Below are 6,000 nucleotides of genomic sequence, written 5' to 3' on the forward strand. Positions count from 1 at the left end.
TATTGTTAGTATTGGTGTCCTAGAGATAATGCTATTATGTTTGAATGTAACCTATTATGAATTATGTTTTATTGATTATTGAATAGATATTTATTATTTTTTTTATTTACTGCGTGATAAATTTATAGCATAATAAATGTCTTTGGAATATGATATGTAATTCTATATCTCTAAGTGCGTGACTTAGAAATGAGATTATGAGAATAGTATCGATATTCCTAAAGGTCCATAGTCGAGCATTATTATTAAGGGACAATAGTAATGCATTGAGATTAGTGTGTTTGTTGACTGATGATCACATTTCATTGATCATAAGTATAGTGATACTAAAGTCAAGAACACAAGTGCATGTATTAACACATGGCACGGAATGACCCACCGTGAGATTTTACATGTTAATAAGTGTCATTAGAAATTCTCACTGTGATAATGTTGTAATGATCCTCTGACTTGATATCATTATATTTCTATATGAGAATTAATATACTTTGGTTGCATTAAAAGTTACCCTTGACCAGGTGATGATAAAATGTATATTGGGTATATTATGAATCATATGAGAAATATGAATGATCTAGAAAGGATTTAACCCTCCTATTCTAGGAGTGATATTATTGGCCTATTGATTGAGTGAGACTATGAAATGCATGGCCGTGCTCAAATATTGATTTGTTTAATAGTCTACTCATTGATCAAGGAAATTCGGATTAAACGTTGAAAAGGATGACACAATGCATGCCTCGAGTTTGATCTATAATATAAGATTAAAAGGATTATATTACATTGTACATTATTCACAATAGGTTTAATTGAATCACCAATTATTATTATTACTTGGGTAGCAATGATGTATTACTAGATGCCGCTCATTGTTTATAATTTTATTATGACATATTAAAATTATTACCAACGTAATAATAACCTAAATGGTCACACACTTAGAACGTTTAAAGGAGTTTTAATTTAAATTCTGAATTTAAATTAAATGATTAAATTCAAAATAAATTGTTTAGTTGGGTCGGTCTTAATTAAATAATCAGGATTTCGAATTTAATATTAAAACCTAAATCGGATTGGATTTGGAGAAGCCTAAAACCAATTAGGGTTAGGCCCATCTTTCTCCTTTCCCTATAAATACATAATGATGTATTGTTTTAGGGTTATGAGTTATAAATTCGTTTTATAAACCCTAGCAGCTCTACATCAGGAGAGGCTAGAGAGAGAGAGAGGGGTTGATTTCGGCTAGTACCGGCTCCGGTGATCATTAGGCGATCAGGCGTTCGTGTGGACTGTTTAGAGACGCGATCCTTAGACCGAGGGCTGCGTGGTGATTCCTTATTTTGGACCTCCATCTTTCGCTAACGTAAAGCTTTAATAAGGTATTATTTCGTATCTTCATAATCAGCCATGCATTATTGATGGATCCTGCGGTTAGGGTTTCGGAAAATTTTGATTTTACGTTACTTTTCGCTGCGTTTTATTGCTCCGAAACCCAACAAGTATTACATGAGTTACCCTTAGTTGGGGTTACCACTATGTGATTCTCGAGTTACGACTTTTAGGATTGCGTATGGAGGCTACAGGCGATAATGTAAACCCTGGAAAGGTTTCTGTAGGGATAGGGGGTCCATCTGGATGCATCAGGAGGGTTACCTTCGACTGGGATTATCACTTTGTGAAGCATGGGTTACAAATGTCAGGACTTCGATTAGGAGGTTACTTCCGTCAGGTTGACATGCTAGCAAATTCCTGCTAGAACTCTTCTTCCTATATTTTAGGAGAACGATTTAGTGGAGTATTAGGATTATAGAGTCATGTTCAAGAGAACCCACAGAACCCTTACCTTATTTCTAGTATTAGTTAGGGTTCTGCAGCAGAATTTCACATGCAAAAAAAGTCAATATCCATGTATTATTTATAAAATTATTTTTGAACACACACAACGATGAAAAAACATGTATTTAGATTTAGATCCCAAAAATTTATTTAAAATTTAGGGTTCTGCAGCAGAACCTTAGCCCTATGGTTCTATTTTAAGGACTGGTTCTCTCTTGAGCGCGACTCTAGGAGTATATCTATTGATATATCTATCTAATCAAGATAAATATGTAATAATTAACACACTATATGGATATATTCGAATTTGTATGGGATTAGAAGGCTTCAAGTGGCATACTTTGAGTAACATCAGGATAATTACCAAATTAGGTGGGATAAGGACCTTATCCCATGGTGGTACTTATCTAGAGAACTATATCAATGGGATTGATCATATAAATAGGATATGTATGCACTTTGCAAAAGTTCAATCACTATTTGAATAAGCATGAACAACCAAATCATATGTAGAAGTACGAAGAATTCCCTGAGAGGGTTTGCCAACAAAGTAACGCAGCAAGCGTTTGGCTGCCTGCATGTGTGCACTCGTTGGTTGATGCATATATTGGCTGAGAATGTGAACTGAAAAAGTTATATCAAGACGGGTCACTGTTAGATAAATGAGTTTTTCAATCAATCGTTGATAAGGGTGAGTATCAACAGGACTACCAGTATTTGGAGTTAGTTTAAAGTGACTAAATTACAGAGCCTACGTCCTTCATATGAAATTGTTTATTCAACATGTCTTTCAAGTGTTCTATCTCAACATTTGAGTAACAATTAAGAGGTCATTAATGTAAAATAGCACCAAGGTGATAAATTACCTGAACATTTGGTGAATAGGTTATAATCAGTGTCAGATTGCATGAAATTCAGTTTGATATCACGAAAACCGTTATGTTAATGTAAGATGCAGATTTTTGGATTCAAGGGAGAGAACAACTTCAAATATTATTTGGAAATATGGATTTGGATTTCATTTGAAATCCAAAACATTCAAATATTAATATAAACTTTGGAATTTGAAACAACTCAGATCCTGTCATTTGAAATCAATCATTTGAAGTGAAGTGTATATTCCAAACGCCCTCTTATTAAAGTTTTACTTAAACTTTTATTTAAAAAAATATTTAGATATATTTCACATGCATGAATTTTTCGTGCTAGATGAAACTTTTTATCGGGACGATGATATATGAGCTTTATGTAACTTATTTGAAGTTTTATATAATAATTATATATAAAAGAAGATATAATTAGAAATATATCATTTTTATCAAATGATAATATTGATATATTTGTTGTTCATTCAGACAACTATAATAAAATTGTTCACATTTAATATACCTTAAAAATCTTGAAAGAATAGTTAGAAAAAATAAGATCTCAGAAAGAAGAAAATGACAAGAAAACGGGGGAAACGGAGAAATTAATAATATTTAAATATTATTACATAATTATTGACAGAGTTTTCCTTAATTTTGACCAAGAAAGCATAAGCTCCGGAGTATGATGATCGCTAATCAAGGAGAAGTAACAGGCAGCCGACAAGAGTCTATTTCAGGACATCACTTTGCTAGCCGACACTCATATACACCTATACTACACGAGTTATATTTACACAATTTAATTTCCTTTTTCCATGTATTTCAGCAACAATTACTTTCTTATCATTATCATCATACCACAATTTGCTTTTTGTTCCGAGCCTCCGATTTCTTTTTCTAATCACACACTAACATGCATTCAAACTCATCCAACAAAACACACATGCACACATGTTACATGACCAGATCCGCCTGGTTATACCAAAAATAAACCATTACTACTGTATTACATATAGCATAACTGCATAACCATAAAAATAATAGGATTTGTCTAGTGTGTGCATATGGGTTTTGATTGGTGTGGTTGTTGTAAGTCCACCATTATCAAAGAAGGTAAGCCAAATTGAAACTATCCAAATTTATAAATTTTGATGCTTAGTGTGTGTACATGGCACACTATAAAAAACCCGAAAATAATAATAAACAGCAAGCTATTAATATTTATGAATTCTGTAATTAATGATAAAAATACTCATAAATGAAGTATTGTATTTACATGGATCAGCAATCTGAAAATAATTCCTTTATTTTCCCAGAGTAAAAATTAAAATTATTTATTTATTAACAATGATGAGTTAACGGATTTTAAATCTAATTTTTTAATCAAATATATAATATATTTTGTCGAAAAGATTATGGGACCATTTGGATGAGTTTAAAAGAAGTGTTTCTTGCTTAAAGTAAAGATTTGAAGTAGAAATTAAACGTAAGTTAAGAATTATAAGTGACTAAAATGTTTGCAAATAAACGGAATCATGAAACAAAAACTACGTATTTTCAACTTTTATAGATATTTTTTGATTTTTTACATGGTACGAACAAGTACTTCTAAGTTATAAAACGAGAAGTCAGATTAACAGTACGGCCTAACACTCCCATAATTAAAGATATTGTATATAAAGGAAAGGAAGGAAAAATGGTTAAGTGGAGTATATTATACAAGATTAATATAAAGTGTAAAGAAAATCTCCAAGTCGCTCACTGAGTCACTCCAGCTCCTCTCTTCCCCACTCTATTATATTGTTGTGGGTGCATCTCATTGGTAGTTGTGTGTATACATATGTGTGAGTGTCTTAAAGTGATAACTTGTGGCTTCACTTGAGAGAGAGCAGAAGAGAGAGTAGGAACTGATTTGGATCTGAAGAGGAAAAACAAGTGGTTGAAATGGGGATGGATCCAAGACAACTAGTAGCAGGAGTGCTCACCGTAACAATGTTGTAATGCTTGGTAACATGATCCATAGAGAACACTTTCGTGATTTCTCTCCTCCTCTCATTCAAGTATGCTCTCTCTCTCTCTCTCTCACTCTCTTTCTGTATATCTTGTTATAGATTCTCAATATGTTCTGTTAGCTTAGTGTAGTAGCTGATTTTTTTTTACAACTATATGTCCACACACTTGCTTCTTTTACACAAAGATTAGACCTTTTCTTCCTTTGAACAAATAAAGACAGGCCAATTCCTGTGATCACCACATTTTTTGATTTACAAATGGACTTGCAGCAGCAGATGTGCTTCTTTTCAATTCCAATTTGAGCTTCTAATGTGTCAGTGTGTGTGTGAATCTGCAAGCTTTGGATTGGCTAACTGTTTATGAGTTGAATCTTCAGTTTATTCAAGATTTGTTGATTTGATATGGCAGGACTCCTTATTTATCATTGCTAATATCTCCTTTTGTATTAATGAAGCATCCGGAATCCACAACCGTGCGTTTTGAAACTACTAACGCAGCTTCAGAAAACAGCCCCGAAATTCTTACTAAGGAAATCGAAGGCCCTTGGAAGGAGGATGTCCTTGACCTTAAGCCCTGTTGGACGAAGCCAGTTTTGGGTCTGTGTTTTTTGCAATAAACATTTTTTTCCCTTGGTGGTTCACCTAATTATATATTCGATGCCTTTTTCTTCTAACCATTTTTTTGTTTTTTTCCTATCTGTCCAACAGAAGAGACAGAGCAATCACAAGGCTTTGTGACTTTCTCCTTAACAAATGGTCCTGAATACCACGTCTCGCAGGTATTCAAATTTTTTTGTACCTTTGTTAGTACTACTACAATTATTATTTTTCATTCATTGAGGCATATGTTACTAGTTGAAAATGTGATTTCATTTGAAATTTTTATTTATAGAAGTTCTTTGTGATTTTGGTTGCTGAACTCTGTAGTCACTACTTCATTTCAGGATTCAGAATATTTTTAAAACAATTACTCAGAACTTTCGCATGAATCCAGACTAATTAAGTATAAAATCGAAGGCTTCATTTACTTCGATGTAATATGAGGGGAGATATAACAATATTTGAACCACATTTTGGATGTGTAACACATATATTATATCTTTGCTCCATTCCATTCTTTGGATTAAAAACTTTCCATAAAATTATTAATATTCACTTGTTACTTAATTCCTTCATAAATCTTATCATAACGAATTTGCACCCGAATATCATCTCCGGGCCTCTCGCCCCTACAGCTTAACTAATACCTCTTATTTTCTCTAAAAATACCTTTCTTTCTCTTA

General features: G+C 32.8%; 1 long non-coding RNA gene across 1 annotated transcript; it reads left to right on the forward strand.

The window, feature by feature from the left end:
* Positions 1-4,403: 4,403 nt before the first annotated feature.
* On the forward strand, positions 4,404-5,503 carry LOC135147134 (uncharacterized). Its single transcript, XR_010284651.1, has 3 exons — positions 4,404-4,765; positions 5,173-5,314; positions 5,426-5,503. It is a non-coding gene; the product is annotated as an uncharacterized LOC135147134 (long non-coding RNA).
* The last annotated feature ends 497 nt before the right edge of the window (positions 5,504-6,000 follow it).

This window comes from Daucus carota, chromosome 6 (assembly GCF_001625215.2).
Source record: "Daucus carota subsp. sativus chromosome 6, DH1 v3.0, whole genome shotgun sequence".
Lineage (NCBI taxonomy): Eukaryota > Viridiplantae > Streptophyta > Magnoliopsida > Apiales > Apiaceae > Daucus > Daucus carota.